The sequence below is a fragment of the Peromyscus leucopus genome, chromosome 2 (assembly GCF_004664715.2).
Source record: "Peromyscus leucopus breed LL Stock chromosome 2, UCI_PerLeu_2.1, whole genome shotgun sequence".
Taxonomy (NCBI): Eukaryota; Metazoa; Chordata; class Mammalia; order Rodentia; family Cricetidae; genus Peromyscus; species Peromyscus leucopus.
In genome coordinates, this window is record NC_051064.1 from 83,959,341 (window position 1) to 83,984,437 (window position 25,097).

The 25,097-nt window shown below is 40.9% G+C and overlaps 1 protein-coding gene across 49 annotated transcripts in view; it reads right to left on the reverse strand.

Annotated features, from left to right (window-relative positions):
- The window catches only part of Ptprd (protein tyrosine phosphatase receptor type D), a 2,272,674-nt gene that overhangs the window by 489,973 nt on the left and 1,757,604 nt on the right, over positions 1-25,097 (reverse strand). The window contains exon 1 of one of the 49 annotated variants that reach the window (XM_028873899.2): positions 13,607-13,685. The exons of the other annotated variants lie outside the window; for them this stretch is intronic. The gene's annotated coding sequence lies outside the window, so the exon portion shown is untranslated. Of the gene's footprint in view, positions 1-13,606; positions 13,686-25,097 lie in introns of those variants that run through there. 49 annotated transcript variants of the gene reach the window in all.

Sequence of the window (25,097 nt, forward strand, 5' to 3'; positions counted from 1 at the left end):
AAAATTTAAAAGCACTATAATAAAGCAAAAGGGCATCAGGAAAGCTGCCAAGCAGGAGGCTCAGGGGGCTCGCGCACCTCCTCCTGCCCAGCTCCGCCACCCCGGTACAGCTGCTCCTCTCCACAGGTGGAATTTAAGATAGCAGACGTATCTAGTTCATGTAGGACAGCCCAGTCTGCTGTCCCATTAGAGACATCCTCTCTCTCTCACACACACAGCTTCCTGTTCGAATGTTAAACTATAAAATCGCCATGCTGAACCTCCTCTTTCAAATCCATTGCCATTCCTTAATCCCATTCATACAGTTACAGACAGACAAAGATCACCTGGAAAGCAGCAGAGGCTTCCCTGAAATCTGGGATGGGAAACCGGTGGTGCTCAATCTGTTTCCGTATTAATCCTCCACAGAACTCTTATTTCCCGACATTAAACTGGTACAAATTCTGAGGACTTGTACTCATTAGACAAAAAGCACAGAATCTGCTATCAACTCACTTTCCCTGAGAATAAATGTGTTTCAGAAACACACTATCTTTCACTCCCATCTGGCTGGTACATTCTTTGCTAATAAGATCACTGGGTACTTATAAATGGGGGCCCTTTACTTTACTGCACTGCAACCTTGAAAAGATGAAATGGTGTTTCAGAAGTCAAGTGGCCCTGTGTTGTTCAATGGAGCTTCATACGACAATGGAAACCTCTATCAAAGCTGCTCTATATGGTCACCAGCTATGTGTGGGTTTGGGCCACTTGAAATCGTAGCTAGCACAACTGAGCTCTTAATTACATTTAAATTCAATTAAGTAATAAGGAAACTTGGCTTCTTAAATTAGATAATTAGGAACAAGAAGATCTGTCTGCTATTGCTTCCCATGAGTACTGATGAGAAGACAGTAGACTCTGGCAGATTCCTCCCAAGGCAGCAGTGCATAGGTCTGAGCTCAATGACTGTCAGAACGACAGCAACTGTGTCAAGCAGGAAGAGAGTTGGTCTTGGGTTCCAAGAAGTCAACTGGAGACTCCTAAATTTTGGGCATCTCAGTTTCCTTTGCAAAACTTTACGAAATTTAGTTAACATTTTGTTTATAATGTTTAGAAAATATTCCCATTTAGTATCTGAGAAATGACCCTCACCAGGACAAAAAAGCCAAGATGTTGCCCCAAGGGCCCCCAGTCCTTACCTACACATATGGAGCTATGTATGATGCTTCACGCTAGCACATAAATATTCCAAAGGGGGGGGGACATGCTTAGGAAACTGTTTTTCCTCAATGTTCATGGTCAAAAACAAGAATATTACAACCTAAAAAGTCCTAGTACATTTCTATGTTCTTTTTCTTCTTCTATCTAATGAAGAATTTGAAAGGTTTACCCGATCAACAAGGGTAGCAGATCTTAGCACATTTGACTTAAAAAGTGTTAATCACAGGAACATTATCTTTAAGTATACTTCTTAAAATGGTTGGAAGCCATCCATTTTTTACTTTACATTTTTAAAAATATGAACAGTAATCACTAACTACTATGTATATTAGTATACTTCTTAAAGGGTCCTATCATTTTATAAACATCATGACATAAAATAGCATTCAAAAATGGGTCCATTTTAATGCGTATTTAAAACATTTCTCATAGAAACTAACCATCTGTACAATAAGCCATGTCTATTCTACCAAGGTGATTTATTAAGGATAATGAAGCGTATGATTTAATAGCTGCCACAAATCCTTTTTCAAGTAGGATGGGAATAAATAAAACAAAACGACGGTCCAATAATAGGCAAGTCCTAACCTAAGAACTATGCTGTATACTGGGTCACAGGAAATCACATGAGCTCAGATAACTGTGGAACAGGCCAAAATGAAGAGTAGCTATATATGCAGCAAAGATCTAGCTCCCCATCTCTTACTCTAGGAACCGTCATGACTGTTATTTAGTGAAATGCTTTCCCCAGTTGACAGCACTGGACGTGAGGATGATGTAGCTCAAGTTTTATAAAACTCCCCTATCTCTGATGTCGGTCAGTGCAAATTACAGTTGGCAGTGCGTCTCTCTTCCTGACACCCCCCTTAACATCTTGCACACTGCAGTGGCCAATGTATTAAAGAATGAATTCACAATAGGAGAGCAGGTGAGTTCAAGAATAAAATGAGGTCTCTGAAATTTATACCATAACAAGGCATACTTTTGTCCCTGTGAAACCTGTTTTCAACCTATGCTATCACTTACACTTTTGAAAAGTGTACATGGCCAGTTATCAAAAGCTATTGCTTCCAGAAATAACTTTTTCTTTGTTATTAATGTTCTACAAAGTAGAAAACCAAAATCACTGGGAGGCAGAGGCAGGTGGGTCTCTGTGAGTTCAAGGCCAGCCTGGTCTACACAAAGCGAGTGCCAGGAAACCAAAAAAAAAAAAAAAAAGAAAGAAAGAAAAACACACATATCATTTGACTGTAACATGTAATCATCACCTCCTATTCACAAACTAGATATCTCTGGTAGCAGTTGAGTCTTCCCACAACATTATGAAATCGGTATGACAAATTTCTAGCTACAGGAAATACAAGCCATTTTACATGCCAGCTGTTTAGCGGGAACAGACTGACTGGCTGTGCCTTACAGGTGTGACATGGCCATTCACTAATAAACTGGAGCAGCTACTCTGTCCTCATACCACCCAGTGAGTGCATCTCTAATAATTTTGGATGCTACCAATCCAATCTTAAGTTTTCAAGTAACACTGGGTTTGAGAAAACAGCCAGAGTTCAACATAAACAAAGAGCCTATGTGTGAGGCATATTCAATTCCTACTGTCCTTGTGCTTGTGAGTATGGCTTGCCAGAACTGAGATCATTTTATTAGATGCCATTAGTCTCTGTTAGGGCGGTCATTTGAATAACAACAGATTGGCAAGTATAAAACCAAGGCACCTGTTGTACATTTGGCAGCCTGGATGAAGCCCCTTAAAATGAAAACAAATAAGAGCTATAATCATGCCAAGCAATGGCTTTTGGTTCAATAATGACCATGTGTCAGAATGAAGTGCATCTGGGAATTCTTACCACAGCCAGATGTAAAGACAGATTTGCCTTGTCTAGTGGCATATGAGTGGATACACACAGTCTACTCAAATTTGCTTTTGTTGTGGTTTAGTAACCAACCAGGTAAGTGGAACCTTTTCAAACAAAATAAATTAAGTACTGAAAAGAAACCAACAATATGCTCATAAACTGTAGACCCTAAACATGGAAGATTTGGACCATGAACTAATTCATCTCTGAGTTTTCTGTGTACAGTGGAAAATGAGAGAGCATTCAAGTGGGAACAGAGAACGTTCAAGATTATAGAAGAGTCCCCAAGGGACACTGGGAACTGCAAAGACTTTGGCAAAGCTATAACATGTGTCCATTGAGGTGGGTAAAGAGAAAGGAAATGATGGTAAAGGGGCAAGGAAAAAGCATTTGAAAGGACACCAAGAATCAGGTGGCTTTGCTAAGTATTACTTCAAGGTTAATAATCAGGGCAACAGGATCAAAATTCAAGTATGTTCTAGTCAATAATAAAAGTTAAACCCAAATCAGCTTAGTGAACAGTTGCTTGAAAACCAGGACTGAAGCAATATCTATTAACTTTTCATTATGAGTATTATTTTTAAAAATCATTTATTAGCTACCAAAACCAAGTGTAGTGGCACTTGCCTGTAATCCCAGCACTCAGGAGGTACAGGCAGGAGGATCAAGAGTTCAAAGTTATCCTCAGCTACCCAGCAAGATAAAAGTCAGTCTGGGATACATGAGACCTTGTCTTAAACAACAACAAAGGCCCTAAATAACTGCGGAAGAATCTCAGCACATATTATCCACATAAGGGGGTACTTTCTAAATATCAACAGAGGTACATACACAGAGTTTGTTAAAGACCAAGCTCACTACAGAGCAGAAAAGCAATGGCCTTGATGTCAAAGGCACGAAGGAGGCTGCAATCCAAGGAAAGGATGCTGCAGCTGTACAGACAAAGCAGGATGAAGGAGGCTAGCACATATTCAAATACCACCAAGGTAAACAGAGATTATTCACAAGAAAATATTCCAAATTATGAACTTCAAAATCAAGTTTTAAATTAAAGTTTTCCTAAAAATGTTTAACTCATTTGTGGGAAAATATATCAAATGCAGGTTGCATCTAAAAATCAAAGTCAGATTCAAATATATGTAGGCCACCGTTGCTTAAAAAATAGTCCTTGAGTATGCATATGAAATTTACTAATTTTGCTAGTCTCAATGTGTAAGTATTTTTATTTAAAGACGTTTATTAAGAACCAAAAAGTGGATGACTTCTCAACACAGAGAAGGCAGTGCTACCCCACACTTCCTGGAGCTTATGGCTAAAACATTAATGTGTAGAAAAGTGTGTGACTAAACAGGCTAGTGTTTGCATGCAAGAAAAATGTTAGAAACTTGTTCCCAAAGGACTTAATGTTAAGACACAAAAAACGCCCATAAAAGAAAAAAGCATTCTCCGTGTGACTTTATGTACCATGTCTGATTTAAAACTTCAGGGTGCCCTACTGTCAAAGAAACAAATAATTTTCCAAACCATCAAACAAATATAACATCCTGAATTGTATTCTTTAGAAGAACATAATTAGCCAAAAATAGTCCTCTGAAACATTTATTCCACCCCCAAAAAGACAGCCACAAATAAACTCCTATAAAAAAGGTTAAATGGAGAAAAAAAAAAATTAATCAACATGCCCACTTGCTATTGATAATAAAATTATCCGGAGAGCAGTAAAAGCAATTATTTTAGAAGCCGTTCTAATGGACAAAAAAAGTTTCCCAGATGAAAATGTGGCAGGCCAGCTGCCAGCAAACAGAGCACCTATGCATCACCCCCTTGGCAGAACTCCACTGCTTTGAAGGGAGGCTGCTCTTCGGAGAGTCCTGCTTGATTTATATTTCTCTTTATAAAAATGCTTTTGATTCCTAGTGGGTAATATGAAAGTGCCAGGTTTTATTACTTTAAAATCATTTTTGGTGCAGATCCTCCACCTAACCGTGCCCAGAACTGAGCCCAGAGCCCAGCAGCTCGTCACTGCCCTGGAAGCATGACATATCGGAGCTGAAAAGCAACAACAGCCAAAAGTCAACTGCCCAAACCCTGTGGGGAAAAGTGTTTCTCACAGAGTGAGGAAGAGACTCTTCAGAAACAGCACAGAGAATTTACATATGTTTATATTTTTCATGAATTTGTGCCAAAGAAGCAGAAATGTTGCTGATTGAACTTGCCTGCTATGTGTGAGATATGCTTTTTAACATTTTTTTTTTTGTACACAAGAAGGAGGGGCTTAAGTGTAAAGTAGATAAAGTTTTGGTGGTAACACTGCCTGACTTAAAATCCTAGTTGTTGGGTCCACCCTTATTACATCTATGTACTCAACCCTGAGCTCTCTGCTAATCAGTTTCTCTTCGTGTGAAACCACGACATAGCAATATCTAATCAGCATTTAATATATGTAGTATTCGTTTAAAGATTAAACAGAATACTGCAGAAAAGGAACCAAGCAGAATGCCTTGCACCACAGTAGGCACTCAGTACATTTTAGCAACTACCATTAGTATGACTATTGCATGCTGATCACTATCATTATACCTGCAATGTCAATAATACTACAGGACATTTTCTCCAAAAGGGAAGGCTATATTTTGCCTATCTCATGGTCCTGGGGTTTTGTTTAGTCCTGTTTTTGAGTTCCTAGGGATCCAAACTAGGGCATCCTCATATGCTAGCAAAGGGCTCTGCCACTAAGTTCCATCTCCTATATCCCCAGCCCATCACCATAGGCTTATATTTACAATGGTTCTAACACTGCGACCCTTTAATACAGGAGTTCTCAAACTCCCTAATGCTAAGACCTTTTAATACAGTCCCTCATATTATGGTGACCCCCAATCATAAGATTATTTCATTGCTACTTCATAACTGTAATTTTGTACTATTATGACTCATAATGTAAATATCTGATACACAGGATACCTGATGTGTGACCTCTGCAGGGATCATGACCCACATGTTGAGAACCATTGGCTTATAATGAATAGAATAATTATTCTTCACATTTATGTGAAATCCAACTCAAATCTCCTTCATTCAATTCAACACAAAGAAAAGGCTATAGCATGTGAGTTGAGCATTAGGTGACTAGGCAATACTTAGGAAGGCCTCTATAGCCACATATTGGCACAACAGACAAGGAGGAAGGAGAACCAGAGAGTCCCACAACAGAGACTCCTCCAGGAGAGCTCAGAATCCACTCCTGCCCCCAAAAACTGCTCAGGGGCCTGGGTGAGAGAGCAGGCATGACATGCAAATTAGTCAGGCTGCAAAGGACTACACCTGCTGTTAAGGGTAGTTAGCACTTGATTGTGTAGACGTGGAAAAAAACTGCATTTCAGAGAACGGGCGAGAACACTAAGACAACATGGAAAGCTATTTATGGATTGCTGAGCATCCACGCACATGGTAAAGTCAGAAAGGGAAAGGAAGCCATACGATGAAAAAAATCCAGGAATAGAGCTACAAAATTGGATAGGACCAAGAATGAAAGAAGAAAGTGCAAAGGATGACACCAAGGTTCCTTCCAGAGGGCTAAATCAGATGAGGTGTGTCGCGAAGGAAAGTGACCACAAATATGCAGGGGAGACATTATTGAGAATTTACAAAGCAGAGCTGGGAATGCAGGAAAGCCCCTTATTTACAATGATCTATCAAGCTGATAGAAGTTTCGAACTTGACAGATAGATGCTAGGAAACCTACTTTCAGGGTAATCTATGCAGAAATTGCTGATTCTATGCTAACTAGACAGGAATTCGCAGGAGTTAGCATGAGGGGGAGGGGTCTGAGTAAGCTGTAGATTAATCAGCATTCAAAGAGTGTGTAATAGAGATGGAAGCTAAGAGGCCTAAACATGACAGGAAAGAGTTCAGAAGAGTGCCCATCAACAGGAGCCTCCAATAGAAGTTGTTTGCAATATTTTATTCTTATAGTGAATTACTATAATCCTGCAAGGAAAAAATAAATAAATAAGAATGATTACATGAACAGTCAGTAGATTTGGAATATTTAAGATATTTCTAGGTGATTATTCTCTGCCAGTCAATCTCATGAGAAAGAGTAGAATAAGTTATGAAAGCATGTATCTAAAGAATCAGACTGAACCATTTTAACCAGAGAAGTTGTTCCCCTTTGAAAAACCTTAATAACATTTCAATTAAAAATACTACAAGGGAATGGAACATGTTTCGAATGTAGTTGAGTGTCTACTTGTAAAAAAAGTAATGATTGGTGTCACTCAATATGTCTCTTTTGTTGGGGGAACATTGGATGGATGGAGAAAAAAAAATCTTATTTTAAACACTGAAAACACATGTCTTTTTGACCTATAATAGGACACTGTAGCAGCATTTGATGTGGCTAGTCTAATTTCTTCCTGTGAAACTGTACCGGTTGGTCTTAGGGAAAGACAGACAGCAGTAAGTAAATTCGTATCTTCCATCAACACATTTGACCTCAGAGCAAACCCCGCAACTGGCTACAGGCACCCACCATCCATCACTGCTCTTGAAACCGGATCTTTCAGGAAAAGACAGCTGCAATGAGCAAGGGTTGAGCAGCTTTCTAAGATGCAATGCACTGTTTAAAGGCACTTATTTTGGTTTAGTATTTTAATTAACTGCATTTCTAAGCATTTCTTTCCCCAAACTGCAGTTCCACATCAACAGCTATCCTTGGGAATCTATTAATTCATTTTGACTTTTAAAGGAAATGCTCCCTGTACATTCTAGGCAAAGTCATTTCTAGCTTTTACTTTGAAAGCTTTCTGAGATAGTGGTGTACTGAGGCATGCTAATATGCACAGACTGCGATGAACACGCTGGGCAAGAAAGATTGTTCTAGGATCTGCAGTGATTACAAGAAATAACACAGTAGAATGCAGAGGAGCGGGTGGGGGGAGATATACAGACACCTACATCCAACAGATCTGAGTTTTAAGTAAAGCAGCACAGTTTAGAGCAAACAGGCGAAGATCCAGATAGGTATTTACCATAAAACACAAGCCTAGCATGAAGCATGCTTATTACATGGCTACTACATTGAGGGCCTTTTTTTTTTTAAACCTGAAAAAAAATAAGAGAAATTTGTATTACACAGCTAGCTGGAGGGCCACACATGAATGGTTATTCTTTCCACCTTAGAGAAGGTGAAACTGAGACTCTGAAATGCTGCTTCCCTCCCCAGCAGAAAGTGATAGGCCTGAGAACCTGAGTTTTTCTCAGAGCAAGCTAACACTATCATCTCTTCACTGGATAAAGAAAAAAAAAAAGAATGGAAGTGAACTGGCATTCAATCGGGGTCTCTTTTACCTTAGTATCCAATGATTACAGCTGATCGTTCTATATATCTTAAAATACAATTTCCACAAATCTGAAAACGGCCAAGAAACACTTTAAAAAATATACAATCAATCCATCAACCTCAATTTAGTTAGCTACTGCTACATTAGCTCAAAGGCTGGGGGATTTTTTGTTGTTATTGTTTAAAGACAATTAAGATTTTATAAATTCAATTAATCTCAAGAAGCTGACAGATTTACGAAGGTTATATAGTCAGTAAACAGCAATGGGAAAGGCTGGAAAGCTCCTGACTTTGTTATCTGAAGGTCAAAGCCTCAACACAGTGAGGCAGCCTTTCCGGTCAGTGAGCGAGCACAAAGCACTAAGACAAAGCCTAGACTCAGATGATGCTCCTCCGCTATGGGACTCAGCTCTTAACACTGTGCTGTCAGTGCTGAAGCCCAAGCAAGGGCCTGCCGCATCCACACACAACCATTTGTAGAGCAAAGCAGGGCTTGATCGCCACAGGTGGAGAGAGAAGCACACTTAAGTGGTCTGGTCGGTCTATTATTACCTATCTGCCTGTGTTCATGACCTGTCCCTTGAAGACAGAATAAACTTTGCTTTCCAAATTGTCACCTTTTTTTTTTTTTTTTGTTATTTTATTGCCTGTAAAATACAGAAATTTGATTTAGAGAACAGAAGAAGGACATGGTTAAAGAGCCATGGAAAGGCTTTCTTTAAAAAAAAATATTGATAGAGACTGATTAAATATATCAGCATTAAACGGAATCTAATTAATATTGGCCACTGAATTATCTGGAGAGGGAGGACACTGCAGGCATCATCTTGGGCCATTTTTTTCTCATGAGTTGCTTTGGGAAGTGTGACAATACGAACGAATAGAATCTTAAGTTACTTCAATGCCAAATCTTATGCCCAAGTCTTTACAAATAAATATATATATAAATAAATGAATGAATAAATAAATAAATAAATAAATAAATAAATAAAAGAAGAAGCAGCTAGCTGATTTCAAAAAGCGTGGGTAATCTGCTAAATGGGAAACAAGCAGCATAACACTTCAAGGTAATTTCATGGCACGTGCCTGGTAAGAATGCTGCCTCATTGTGTTCCAGTCTCACAGTATTGTCGTGGCATTATTGTTTAGGTGACATTAGGTCAGAGACTGCTACAACATATGACCATTTGCTCTTTGACCTTGCCAAGACTTCTAATGCAAAGGAAATTCTCAACTTTTATACTGGATGCTATAATTTTATGAGATGAGCAATCAGTAAATGCAAGCCATGTATTCTTTTAGCTGTCCTTCTTGAGAGCTCAACTATGAAGAACTAAAATATGCTTCTCCTTTTTATTAAAAAAAAGAAGAAGAAGAAGAAGGGGAATTTATATACACTTTCCTTGCTGAAACATACTCAAGCCAAGGATGACGTCTTAGTAAGCATTACCAACTCCTGATTAGAAGCAAATGAGATTATCCATAGAGAAAATCCCAAATAAACCCGTTCTTTGGTAGAAATGTTACTGTGTTCTAAAAGCACAGACACTTAGGCAAATGATGCCTGTTCAACAAAAGTCGCTGGCAAATACTGTCTAAGCAATCTCTCCCCTTCCACATTAGCAGACTGCCTCAGCTGAAGCACTATTGCACAGGGATCCTCAGTCTCACAGTCTACAGACAATAACCCCTCTCTTTGGTCTTTCTTGGCAAATCAGTGATAATATAAAACAGAAGGTTCTAAAGCACTGATTTTGCTTGAGGCTGCAAATTACCTTTGTGCCATCACAATTTCACAGCTTTCCTTAGCGACTTTCTCCAGGAGACTGAACAGTACAAGGATTAAGCACGGAAAAGTTAAATAAATCCATGAGGCAGCAAGAGATTCCCAGTAAGCCTGGTTTAACAATCTCACTTACGCTGACGTTCTCAATTAAAAATGACTGTCATTTTACAAAAACAGGACAAATCAAATATTCATTGGATCCTTTAGGTAACTGAGTATTATTATCTTTATATTCAATACCTTAAATATCTGGACTGGTAACTGTAAATATGTTTTGTGGCCACCCTATTGAGTATCCTACATCAAAGGTCAAGTTCTTTCCAAAAAACTTTTGGGACTAGGACCAAGAGCTATTGGTATAGATGTTAAAGAAAATAGCCTTTAATAAGTCTAATGTTCTCAAGACACAAACTAGTTACAACTAGAAACAACCCACAAATACATACTAAATTAGAGAGGGGTGCTTGAAAAAAAAAAAAAAACACCTTGAAGAAATCCATCTTCATAGGGTAGCATCTTCCATATAAGATGGTGTTGATAATTCCTCATTTACCCTTGGAATCCTTTAGAATACAGAAGTGTTTGTTCAGGGGCATGATAGATCAAGTAGGTCTAAAGGAATCCAATATGCATGTTTACAGTGTGCTCTTCTACAAAGAATCACCCATGCCAGTTTGAAAAACTGAAAATCAACAAAAGATTGGTGTAAGTAGACCTGACCTTACTGCCTAACGTCATCCGGATTGGCACAGTTGATCGATTTCAAATTTGCGAAACTGACACTAAAAAATGTATCCTCAGTCCAGGTCCCTCAAGCACTATCTGAACTACATGCAGAGCTTCAGAGTCTCCTTCTACACAAACTTGCACAACCTCACATAACCAATCTAATCACACCATCAATCTGTGCCTACACTTCCTGTAAAGTAACTCCGCTTCATTTATCTTCTAACCCTGCATTATGCAAACCATATCCTTATCAGACCAATTAGGAAAAGTTATTCACATTTCTTCTTGTTTAATTTTACCATACACTAAGAAACAGGCATCAATATAAGAATCTGCATAAGTAATTTTTTGTTTCAGACTCTGTAAGAAAAAAAAATCACCCTAATAACACCATAGTGTCATAGAATAAACAAATTCTTGAAATATCCTTCAATTAGCATTCACAGCTAACATCAGAGCATGGGTTGTTGTTTTCAGAAAAGAAAAAGAAAAAAAAAAAACTTACGGAACTGCCTACTTGAATTTTTCTTAAATGTCTCTCTAGGAAGGGTTTGTGTAAGCCATAGCAGGGTGTCTCCTGAATATAAGAACAGTTATACAGGCCCCTAGTGGCTTAGCAAATAGCAGCAGTTGAGGGGAATCCAATTTTTAGTTCTAGACTTTGGGGTATTTTGGTTTTAAATGAGTGTCTATCTTAAAAAGCATGTCAAGTCATGGCATACATTATTTTAAGCAGTTTTGCATCTATAACTACCTACACACCCACACCCATATATATGTGTGTATATATATATATGCATTTCGTTACTTAAATTAATTGTCCAACTTCACTGGCCAAGAATTTTTGCCATATAACTGCCACAACAGAACAGTTGACACATCTGCTTCCTTCCATGTCATTATAAAGTAGTATCTCCCCCAACTACCTTAAAATACATCTAAAGGGCCACCTCTCCTATTTGAATCCCATTTTGACTATATCACCATTACTAAGGGTTTTATAATAAGCGCTCATTATTTGAAACCACGTAGACAGATCTAAATGACACGCTTCAGTTATAGAAATCTCAATGTGTTTTCTACAAAGCAGCACCTACTTTAAAATATTTACAATTAATAACACCCTTTAATCCTCCAACCCCTCGTGTCTTTCCTTCACAAAAGAAAATTCCAGGCAGGCACATTTACAGCTTTTAGCAATTTTTAACTGGACACAATCTGACAGCTGAATTCATGAAACTGACCAGCTTGTCAATTTCACACTTTGAAAGTACAATAATAGCTGATAACATGAGGGTGAATTTAAAAAAATCTGTCACAGAATTGCTAGCTCCATTGAAAAGGACAGTACAGTACATAATTATGGGAGGCAGGAGGTAGGGGAAATTTTATTGTCCATTTAGGAGATGTGTTTCAAGAATTTGGACACAGAACAGGGAAAATGTGTTTCCTTTTTGCTATGATGTCTATCAGGGGCATATAGGAGATGTGTTGAAAAGGAGTATAATACCCAGTAAGATTTTCCATGAACATCAACAGTGCTTTCACAACTGGGATCATCCAAAGATTCGTTTAAATCAGAATGTTTTGTTTGGGTATATCATCCTGGGTTTACATTAAGTTGAGACCTTGGTGTGTGCACTCTGAAACAGAGAAATAGCCAAACCATCTGAAGTAGCTCTGGGTGAAGGAAGTCTACATAGGTGTGCTACAGACTGGCAAAAAGAATACACTAAAGTCTTCATTTGCAGCTAATTACAACCTCAAATCTGTGAACTCCTAAGCAGTTACTAGTTACTAAAAGGCTCAAAACGTGCGAGCCGCTGCCTCTTAGTTCACAAGCATTGAATACCGGAGCAGGACATAAGGGGGGGGGGGAACGATAAACAATTTAAGAGCAAATACAGAGCCAGAGATCCCTCGGGGATCTTCCAGGGCACTTAAGTTGTAGATTGTAGATGAGGCTGGGGATATAATCCAGTCTAAGAAACCCAGGCAACAGGAGATGCTAGGCAAGTAGAGCACTGGAGGCTAACTGGAAACCACACAAGCGGATTGTGATAGTCTGGGTTTTGAAGAATGGCACTACTATTTGTAATTTAGAGCGCACGGTTAAAGAATACCAACCTCATACTAACTTACTGTTCAGCAAAATATTTAAGCGGAACAAAACCTAACTTCACTTGTTAAAGATTTAAAATACAGGGAACATCGCGGAGAAGGAAGCAGGGCAAGTTTTTGTTGTTGTTTTTAACATATCTATGTAAAAGCTACAATCAACGTGTAAGAAAGCAAAGGATCTTTGGTTGGTGGCTTTCTTTTCGAATTGTTTCTTACTACTTCAACTCTTCATAATAAATTATGTGTTTCCTTCCCCACGGTACTAGTCTGTGTGAGTACACCAGATTCCCGCAGCAGAACTAGAGCTCCGACCCGGCCACGAAAAGCGCTCCGAACAATCCTCCTCCCGCGGACAACCGCGGACCCTCGGGTGTCTCCTATTTTTTCCTTCTCCCGCAGCAGTTCAGAGCAAAGAATTCCAAATCGCCCTCCAGAACGGGCCGCCTGGAGCAGATCGCCGACCCCTAGCTGCTCCGGGGACGGAGCGGAGTGGCTCCGGGCGCACCGCGGTCCCGGGCTAGGCGGGCTCGGGGCTGCAAGCCCAAGACTGCTTACCTGCTCACGTCGGCTCGGGGCAGCCGCCGCCCGCGCCGCCAACAGCACCGCGCTCCAGCCCTCCGAGGCCGCGCCGCCTCCGGGCGGCCGTTCAGTCCCGCAGCCGCCGCCGCCCAGCCCGCGCGGCAGCCGCAAGTGGCGAGTCCGCGGGAGTCCCGGCCCCGCAGCCGAGCGCCCCGCCTCCCTTCGCCAGCGCCGCGTCCTCGGCCCCGGCGCCCGCCGCTCGCCGCTGCTCCCGCTCCTCCCGCTGCTCCACGCTCCTCCCGCTCCTCCGCGCCCTCCTCCTCCTCCTCCTCCTCGCGCGCAGTGGCTCCGGCGCTCGGCTGGGGGGTCCGGCCGCGTCTCGCCTCCTCCCTCCGCCTCTCCTGTTTCCTCCTTCCTGCTGCCGCTGCTGCTTTTAAAGCAGATTCTTTGGCCACAAATAGCAACTCGGCTGCCCCCCTCAGCGCCTCCCTCCGGTTCTTGTCTTCTTCCCCCCAAAAGTGAAGCGCGAGTGAGAGAACCCGACACGGAGGCCCTCGGGAGTGAGGGGGAGCGGGCGAGAGGGGCCCCGCAGCACGGGAGCAGGGTCTGGGGCTGCACAACCCGGGCCGGGGCAAGGGTGGCCAGCCCACACCTTGAACCTGGCGGGAACCTGGTAGTCACAGTTGCAAGCGAGGTGCCTTGGTGGGGAAATGAAATGAGGGAGCTCAGGAAAGTAATTTTCTAGGCTTCTCTCTTTGTTTCCTTGTCTGGCTGATTTCTAAAATCCTCATAACTGCTGGAGATCCCACGGAATCGCTGTGCCCAGCGCTTGGGGATTGTGTGTGCGTGTCGTCTGCTCCTGAGTGTGAGTGGGTGCGTCCCGGGCAGGGAGAGCCGGCCCGCCGCGCCCGCTGGCTGACCCTCAATCTGGACCACAGACTCGCTGAGGGCCAGAGGGTTGAGCAAGGAGAGACAGGCTGGAGAGCTGGGCGAAGGGGCGCGTGCACACATACACACACACACACACACACACACACACACACACACACAGCGCGTGCGCGCGCACACAAGCACACGAGAGAGAGAGAGAGAGAGAGAGAGAGAGAGAGAGAGAGAGAGAGAGAGAGAGAGAGAGAGAGAGAGAGAGAGAGAAGGGGAGAAGGGGAGGGGGCGGAGTGACGTCACCCCCGACATCCATCCACCCAGCCAGAAAAGACCCTCTCAGATTCACTCAACTCATCCCGGTGCAGTCACACCCGGGCGCTTCCCGCTCTGCTTCCTGAAGCCCAAGAGGAAGAAAGGCTGGTCGCACCCTGTTCAAAGCAGTTGAATAATACAAGGGGCATTCATTGATGAGACTCAGTTGTGTCTATCCCAGTTCACCTTGGCAGCCTCCTTCCCGGACGTTTGTAGGATCCACTCTGGAGGCAGAGAGGAAGGCAGGGAAGTACTAAACCCAAATCTTGCTGTGAGAACTCTTAGGGCGCTTTCTGCTACTTGCTCCTATGTTAGTGAAGCACTGCTCTCCGGCTCTCCTGAAAGACAACATAAAACCTCTCCAGACAGGCACCAGTTGTTGGACGAGGGTGGCTAAGGTGCCTGGTACGGATTCCTAGCTAAAAGAGGCGTTTTAACCTTCTTCCCTACTCATAGGATCTCAAGCATGTGGGGGAAGTCAGCAGCTGGAAGCCTCCATTGGCAACTGGCCCATCAAAATTCATTAAGAACACCAAGAGAAAGGTCAAGTGAAGTGAAGCCGGGGCCTTCAAGCCACCTCCACTGTTCATTCTGTGTTCAGGCCAGCCAATGCAAACAACACTTATTCCTGCAGACTCCAAACAGTCTTGGAAGGAGCAAAGGTAAGCAGACTCTCTTAGAAGAAACCTAGTGGTCCAGTATCCAGCATCCTGACTATTGTCTCTAGTTGCCTGAATATTTGCTTCAATCCTCTGCATGCCATGCTCTTGAAAATTACTGAATGGATGGTCAGTATTCCTCTGCCCACTACACACTGAAAAAAAAAAAAAGTATATCGTTTGGAAGGGGTCTTGTGAAATGTAGTTTGGGTTCTCAACAAGTCAGGAGTAAAGAAGCATCCTTGCTTAACTCTCCCTTATTTTCCCCCTCCTCCTTTTCCTCCTCTTTGAGGGGTTAGCCTTATAGTGAGAACCAGGAAGAAACCCATTACTGTGCAAGCTCTGAGCCATGTTTAACCAAGTTTTTGATGCAACAAGCTGAAAGCTTGAGCAGACATCGTGAACACCTGATTGTTCTTTATGCCCTCAGAGTGAATCTAGAAATCGTAACTTCCTGATAAATCACTCTCACCCAACATAGCAACTCTAAGTTGGTTTTGCCATGCCTCCTCCCTCATGAACTCATGGTCCCATTTTCCTCATCTAGAGTTGGGTATTAGAAAGACAAGATACCCTCTGCCTCCACGCCTGACCTTGCTGAGAAGAGCCCAGCGATGAAGCCTGACTGCTCTCTGGGTAGAGTCTAGGAAGTTTGCTCTCCCTACACTAGCAGCAAGTTAGACTAGCTGGAGAATTCAGTGCTGTCCATTGCCAAGGTGAGTGACATAGGTCGCGGTAGGAATAAACGACAAGCCCAACTTCTTCCACACCAGAAGGTCCTAGATGTTCAAGTCCCTGTTATAACCAAACATCTTGAAAGAAAAAAAGAGAGAGAGAAAGAAAGAAAGAAAGAAAGAAAGAAAGGAAGGAAGGAAGGAAGGAAGGAAGGAAGGAAGGAAGGAAGGAAGGAAGGAAGGAAGAAAAAAGATATAGGGGTCTAGTGACATCTAGTCTCAGCTGTTATTGTACAAAACAAACTTAGAAAAATTCAGGCTGAAGCTGCTGAGGAAGGTAAGATAGAATCAGCAGAGAAACAAGACATCTCCACACATTCCAGTAGAAGTGAGACTCCAGCCAGGCACACACACATTACCACCGTGGTGGCAAATGCACATAGCAGCTGATACTGCAGCACCTCGGGTAGCAGATGGACTGCTTTGCCTTCTAGATCTTTTCACCAAAGATCATTAGAGGTAGGCAGGTTTCTGGCTAGTCTCATTTCATTGTTACAGGTAAGGAAACTTGGTCTCTGAGACAATAAGGTTACACAAAGTGTCTAAGGCAGAGGTAGAATACAAACCCAGGTGCCATTCCCCCGTTTCCCTATCCTAAAATATCCTAAAATATCCACAAACACCTTTAAGTTCTGTTTAAAAATAAACTATTTTTCAAAATCATCAATGAACAACTATATAGACTATTTTAAAATGATAGTTGTTCACACAAAAGCAAGCAAAGCAATAGAGCTGGACCTGTCTTAATTCCTTTCCAGCTCTGACATTCTGTGAAGAACAGCACACTGCACTGGAGCTTTGCTGTGATACACACCCCCTGGAGTGTATAATTCAGCTAGGGTGACTATGAGTATGTTTTGGACTCCATCCAAGGGAGTTTGTTCCTAGAAGTACTGGTGAGATTTTATCTTCATTTATCAGGAAGCATACAAAAAGAAATTTAAAATAATCACAATGGTAGTAGCCAACTGTTCCCTTGTATTATGTAATGAGCATGTTATCATATCACATTGTTTTGCATGGGTTTTGTTTGTGGTGTCATAGAAAAAGTCTCAAGTAGTCAACATTGACCTTGAACTCTTGATCTTCCTGCCTTCTCTTCCCTGGTGCTGAGAGTATAGGAGTAGGCCACCACAGCCAGTTCCCACTGGTTTTCAAAAGACACATGATGACTTTTTGAGAGTTTCATGAATATAGTGGTTACAAACAGTTGTTTGTTTTTCTCAGTGGCAGAAAAGTAGGAAAGAATTACTTTGATCATTTGGCTAGTTATTAAAGGAGAAGACTGGAAGTCACTATCTCCAACCATAACCTTTGCCTTTCTGGCTGAATATTATTAGTTTCTGAGTTTAAGTGGGGAAACAGGATCAGATAAGATAAAGAATTCAACCGTTCCCAGAGCTTGCTAGTAGTCAAGCTAGAATTTTACACCTATAACTTTTCAAGTCCAAACTGCTTTTATTTCTGTAATGATGAAAAATTATAAACTAAAAGATGCAATAAATTTTTGTTAATCATATTTTCCTTGAAAGGAGTATAGAGCTCTTTATGAAATCCAGCTAGAACAGAGAAATACAACATAGATCCAAATGACACATGAGTAGTTTCATAAACACCGAAGCTAATATCAGACCATTCCGACAGGTGCTAGGTTGTGTCTAACATTCTTTATTAACTTGTTGCTAAGAGCAGCAATGAAATAATAATGAATGGTTTTAATCCTCAAACATTCACCTCTACAAGTTAAAATGCTAGAGAGAAATTCCTAGATTGAATTCGTGCAGCGACGCTGAGCTGCATGTGCTCTCCTAGCACAGAAGCAGCGTGAAGAAAGATTAGAAAAATATGAGAGCCTAAACTAAACAATATTTGGCTTAACTTGGCAACAGAAGATACAGTCCTGTACCTGCGGTTATAATTCTACCTACTCCGCAAAGAAGAATGGAAAACAGTAACTCATCTGAGCAGTGCTGTGGATTCTACCTACAGTGCTACATAGTTGTGTGGTATGTTCCAGTTCCTTTGGTCTGAAAGTTCAAAGCCAGCACCAAGAACTGGCAGCAGCAGATCCTGGCCTTTCTGATCTACATGGAAAGGGCTTCCAGTACACAGGAGGTAGTTAGGGGTGTAGAGCAATGCTATGCAAACATCCATACTTTTCCACATATGAAATAAATGCACTTTTTCTCCCACAGGGCAACATTTAAAAAAATCCCTAACATTCTCAAGGAAACAAAAAAGCTTAGAAAAATCAGGCCACTCCTTTGGCTGGCTCAGTTCAGTTGCCACATCTCACCCTCACCTGTACTGTGGAGAGGACAGAGGACATTATGCTACAATGCTACTTTCCATTGGCTCAGCTACTGGAGACTACAGCATGAGACTGTGACAAATGGATATTCCCATTAAATTCTTTAGGAGAGTGGGGCATTCCATTAACCACTGGCACTATCCCAACCCAAGTGAAACATTGGGTCATTTTTTTTCATGTGAGCAAGAAGTGAAGGGGGAAACAAAGGATATACTCTAATTACTTTCCTATTTTTTTGTTGCATGCATTATGATAGTCATATATTACAATTATTTATAATTATCATATGACAAGCTGTCAGATAAAATTTAACAGGTGATTTGTCAAGAAGCTCCATTAATGTATTTACTAAGCACTGGTTTTCAGTATTTCTTTACAGGAAAATTGTGTCAATTTTGTTTTTGAAACTATGCAGTTTAAATATTTAGAGGCCTCCTGTTTTTAAATGACAGAAACTGCTTATTAAAATACCACTAGCAGTGGGGCATAGTGGTACACTCCTTTAGTTCCAGCACTCAGGAGGCAAAGACAAGTGGATCTCTGTGAGTTCAAGGCCAGCCTGCTCTTCATACTGAGTTCCAGTCCAGCCAGGACTACACGGTGAGACCCTGACTCACAGAAACAAAACAAAACAAAGTAAACTAAAAATACTGCTGTTGCTAACAAGCATGGGTACACAGTTATTAATGTAAGGTATAAGCACATTTTCATCACTTCAGGTTTTAAATGCTAAAGTTTTCATTGGAAAGAACAATTGCCTGGTGTTCTTTTGGTTTTCATTGCTTATATCTCATAATTTTAATACATCTTTTAATTTTTAAATGTTTTTTCACTTAAAAATGTGTGAGTGAGTGCACACGTTGATGCGCACACCTTTGTGTGTATAAACACATGCTTCAGCATGCATGTGGAGGTGAAAGGACAACATGGTTCCTTCCTGCCACCATGTGGGTCCTGGGGATGGAACTCAGGTCATCGTGCTTGGGGGCAAGTATTTACCCTCCAAGTTACCTCACCAGCCCCATTTTTAATATTTTAAAATACATTTGCTTAGTGTTAATGTGGGGAGGCATACATGTTGACGTGAAAGGACAACTTGATTGCAGAAATTGGTCATTTCCTTCAACTGTATGGATTTGGGGACTAAGACTCAGTTGGTCAGTCCTGGCAATAAATGCCCTAATCCATCTTCTGGACCCACCTTTGAATACATTTTTAATGGATGGATGAATGAGAAGGTAGTAAGAGCAGGCATTTACATTCTGTTTAGTATCGTTGTCTTACCATAATGCAAAGGAAGGAATATTTTAAAGTACAGGAAAAGATTAAGAAGTCAGTGAAAAGCTAGTAATTCATCACTGACTAGAGGACATTCTGCAGAGAGCCCAAACTGAGGAAGCTGAGGAAACAGGCTCTCATTCGCTGACTGGCACAAGAACAGGGAACGCAATGAAAATGAACCCCAGACAGTTCTGAGAGAACAATCTCGGGAAGAATGAAAAGTTTTGGTTCCAGTATCAGACGGATATCAAACTCATAGCACAGAACCTGGAAATGAAATTAAACTGCTTGCCACAATTTTATTATTGACCCCCATGGCCAGCCAGAGTCTGTCCTCCTTAAGAGGATGATAGGAAAGTACAGCAATACTTGCTTAAAGTTTCATTTACTCAAGCCTGACTCTTATCTTCAAGCCCGTGACATGCAGCAGGCTGTTAATGACTGGCAATCAGCGACTCGGAGGGAGCTGAATCTCCTTAATGAAAGAATGTGCTTCAAGATTCAACAGAAAGAAAAAAAAAAAGTAAAACCTAAAGCACGGCTTTTCAAAGCAAATATGACACCCAACAACCAAGGTCACCAATAAAAGGCAGGTTTCACATTTTTTGCAAGAAAGGACTAACAAAGGCTGGAAATTATTTTTAAAGGTTCATTCTCCCCAGGTTTCAGAAAATTACTTTCAGACATTCAGAAGCAAAATAGCATAAGCTGATCTCCATGCAATGAGAAGTGTGTCTATATGGAATTGGGAGCTTACAAATAACCAGAGACAAACACATCCTCATATCCTGGGACAGGGGTTCATGGTTGCCAAATACTACTGGTCCTCATGCATGTAAGAGAAGTTATTAAAGATATCATGACTACTATTTTTCAACTCTTTCTTACTTACTTACTTTTTTTTTCTCTCTTTGTTTTTCACTTCTTTTATAACACTTAGTTTCACTCAAGTTCAGAATTAGTGACATAGTTCCTCGGCTATTTGAGGGGATTTGTGTTTGATGAGAAGTAAAACTCCTATCATAGTGTTCCAAGCACTGTAGGATTTTATAAATATTTGAAAAAGAAAAGGCAGGGTGGAGATAGGAAATGAGGAAATGAGAATAATTGAATGTCAGTAGTCCATTTGAGGTGAAATATCACTTTCTTCATGAAGTTTCCCCCACCCATTAAATAGAACAAATTCACCCTGTCTTTGGTCTCTCCTGTTTTCTTTTTCTTTTAACTCCTCATATGTATGCCTTTATATTGTATCTGTGAGCATCCTACTGGCCCTGAGATTCTCCACATTCTTTTTGTCACCATCAATCCCTGGACTATAAGCACATCTCAAGCAACTGTCTGTTGCATGAGTCAGCATGAAGACCTGAGCTCAAAGCCTGCTGTGGCTGGTGAGGTGCCTTTTCGTCATCCACTCTTCCTCAGCCTGCCCTGAAAGGCGATATTACCTAGTTTGGTCATTTCAGTTTCACCAGTCACAGCACGCATAGAACTGTCATAAGAAATAATAGAATCTGAGAAGAACTGGATGGATTCATAGTTCCACAGAATTCTTGATGAGAGTAATTTTAGTTTCATATTTTCTTCTAAGATGTCAGAATTATTTATCAGTTCAAGAGGGAAAAATCTTCCATAATTCTAACTTGTTACTGACCATTTTATTTTTAACTAAGCACACTCTGTTAGATAGAAATAGTTCTCGATACCTCATATTTGTAAATATTGTTTCCTGTCTGGCCATATATTCCTATGTCATCTTTTTTTTTGAAAACTCATTAGCCATAATTCCACTACCAGTCACACTAAGCAAGCCTAGAAGAGAATCTGAAAGTAAATACCATTCTTATTAGTTATCTAGTTGTTCATTTCCTTAAGTTATGTTTTATCTCTTTACTTCTCACTGTCAAAAGACCATCTTTCCAACACAAATACACAACTGTCTTTACTCTTTTCTGGGCCACTATAGTGATGTTTATTTGTTTGTTTGTTTGTTTGTTTGTTTTTCAAGACAGGGTTTCTCTGTGTAGTTTTGTGCCTGTCCTGGAACTCACTTTGTAGACCAGGCTGGCCTTGAACTCACAGAAATTCTCCTGCCTCTGCCTCCTGAGTGCTGGGATTAAAGGGGTGTGCCACCACTGCCTGGCTCTTTCTTTTTTTTCTTTTTTCTTTTTTATTTTGCATATTCTCTGTTCACAGTCTTTGTCTGATTGGGCTCCAGTCCATTCTCCATTATGCTGTCCAATTAAATCAGATAAAACACAGGTTTGATTAGCCAACTCTAATACCCAGAAGAACTCAATGGTTCATGATTGCACACACAACTCACAATTGCTCACAAGTATTTAGAGCCACTCAAGATCCACAGATGTAGAGGTAGTTGTGCTCAGTTTTCTGTTCTGAGTTTCAACCCCTACTACCAATGACTTAGTCTTTAGTTCTATACACATAAAACTGCATTTTCTTTTTAAACCCAGCAGAGAGCTCCCCAACAATCATCTACATAGTACATACATAACCATCCCAAAGGAGCCTTATACATTGTTTGATTTTTTTTTTCTGATTCTGTTGCCCAAATATAGACAGTACTTCCCTTAAGATCTTTAAAAATCTCTCCCAGGGTAAATAAATTTGCTACAGAAACTGGTTAAAAGATCACATTAAACATTTCCTCTCCCTAAAACTCTTTCCATGGCTAGATTTATTCACATCCATCTATTTACTATAGTAGTAAAGTGCAATAAATACGAACATGACCTGGATGGAGTCAGTGGGAGTTTATGCCAATTGAAACCTAATCATCTCTTGCAGAACCACTTTGTTTAATCCCACCATGAATGTTCTCATGCCAGGAGACTGTGCTGGGAAGAGAACAAAGGAATTTAAGGAATCTGAGTTCATGCTACTGTGAAGAACAACAGATAACATTAAGTTTCTTTAAGTTTGCTCTGTGCTGGGAATGGAACTTGAGGACCTCATGCATAGTAAGCAAGCAGTTAGTGAGCTGCACGTTCCCAGGCATCCCAGCTTTTTATTCTTAATTCATCTTGGAGAAGAACCAGCATGGGACTCCTAACAGTCTGGAGCCTGGAAAAGCACAGAAACTCACTAAGGGAGGCAGGCAGATGTGCTTCCCCCACAAAAAGACTCCAGGGGAAGACACCTCAGAGAGGGGTCTCCTGCTAAGTCACAGTCACAGAAAAAAATAGGCCTCCAAAGAGACGGCAGTAAGAAGAGACAAGGACACTTGAATTATTTCTCGTTTTATCTCGGTGATATTCCCTGCCCTCAAAAACAACTCCCATGGAGCTCCATCCTAAGACTGTGGATTTCCAAATTGTTCAACTTTGCCAGTTCTAAAGTGAAGAAAGACAGGAAAAATTAGAGCAAGTGCTGAAAGTTGTGCTGTTTCATGTGTGATTCTTATTCTTACCTGAACATCCATGCCACATATTTCTTTCGCTAGTTTTCTTTATACATTTTTCTCCTTCTCCATTCTCCATGCCTCTGCCACAGGCCAACTTCTCTGATCAGGTATGTTATCAGACTGCAAGACTCTCAATGGTGGACAGGGACAACGGGATATGTGGCCCTTGTACAGAGGCAGAATGGACCTGTACAGAGCTATGTTTTTTCTGGAGTCTAGCAATTGCCTGAAAAAAAATACTGAAAAACTTGAGCAGGGTGTGATGGCATGCACCTTTAATCCAACCATGTGGAATCAGATCACTGTGAGTTTTAGGCCAGCCTGGTCAACATAGGAAGTTCTGTCCTAGCCTGGGAACCCTAGTGAGACACTGTAGCTCAAATAAATCATAATTTTTTTCAGTTTAATATATTATGTGATTTTTGTCTTCAGGGAACACAATTGTGTGTATCGCACTAGAAGTCCAAATGTTTGTATTGCTAAATGCTAACGTGGTTATTACCCTGCTATCTATTAGAATCTCTATGAACTTTAATATATGTCCTCAACCCCCTTGTAGCAGCTGAATTGGTTCTCTGGGAGCAGCACTCTGGAATCTGTGTTTGAAAAGCTATTCAAGTGATCCAAATGGTTAGTTAAGGTAACATAAGCTTGTTTTGCTAACTTTAGGAAACAGGATTCAGAAATTTTAGACTAGATAATCTCTGACATTACTCTCTTTCCAGTCTTGGGTTCTTTGTGAAGGAATTTTTATTTCATAAGTAAAAAGAAATGACACCTTTCCTGAATTCCACTTTTAAGTGGCAGCCCAAATTTCACACTCTCCTGTGGTGTTTCCAGCATTTGTTATTGCTTAGTTTTGAAGAGGGTCCATTTACCTCACTGCTCATTCATGAGACCTCCTTTGTGTGCAAAGTATGTGAACTATGCATAGCAAATCATGTTATGATGTGTGTGTGAACAAGGCACAGGTGACAAAACCCCTTTATCTGAACATAATGCAAATACTCCTTAATGACTTAGTCTCTTCAGTTTCCATAAAGGAGGATGATGGTTTGCTTTCCAGGCAGCCTAAACTCCATCCCCAAAAGTATGTGGTCAAAATTAGAAAGGGGAAAAAAGGGCTGGTGTTGGGGAGTGAAGATCAAGAAGGACTGGAACTTCTTGCTCAGAAGCACATGGGAACTACCCTGGCTACCTGCAGGTTACTTGCAGAGTTAAATCAACAGCAAAAAGAACTGCCACTTCTGAGAGAGAAAGAGATTGCTCTCAATCTTTGCCTTCAGGAATTCATACTCTTGAGAAAGAAATATTCTTGGTGAAATCTAATAATAGAAACTATCAATACATATTGAACAGACATCTCTCTCCAAGAGTTCCTAACAGATATGTGGATCTGATCTACCCTTTATTGGCCCAGAGTGAACACATGTGACATTTTCTAGTCCACAAAGAAAGTTGAGAGAACAATCTCTTTCAGTGTTTCTTATAATTTTCCAAAATACACATTTTACAGAGAACCCAGACTATTAATTGCTCCAGACTCTAAAACTTGGGGCTAGTTCCTGGGAGTCAATATTTTGGGCAAGCTTTTTAGGTAATTCTGAAAACCCCATGATAGCACAATTCAGATTCACTGATTTGCTTAATTTTTTCCTTGGATGATATCCCAGTAAAACTGAGCATATTCTAGCATTTCATATAAAGCTAACTGCCTTTTACCAATGGACTCCCCCTCCCTTTCTTTTTTCTACTTTAAATGGTAGAAGGGGACAGGCCACAGGTTTTATCTAAGTATGAAAGCTTTGGACTTCTCCCTTGCTCAGCTGGCTTATTATAACAGCCTCTACTCTGATAGAAATGGCCAGCTCCTAGCAAGGTTGTGGGGACTTGGATCCTACCTACTCCCCTCCTGGCTATA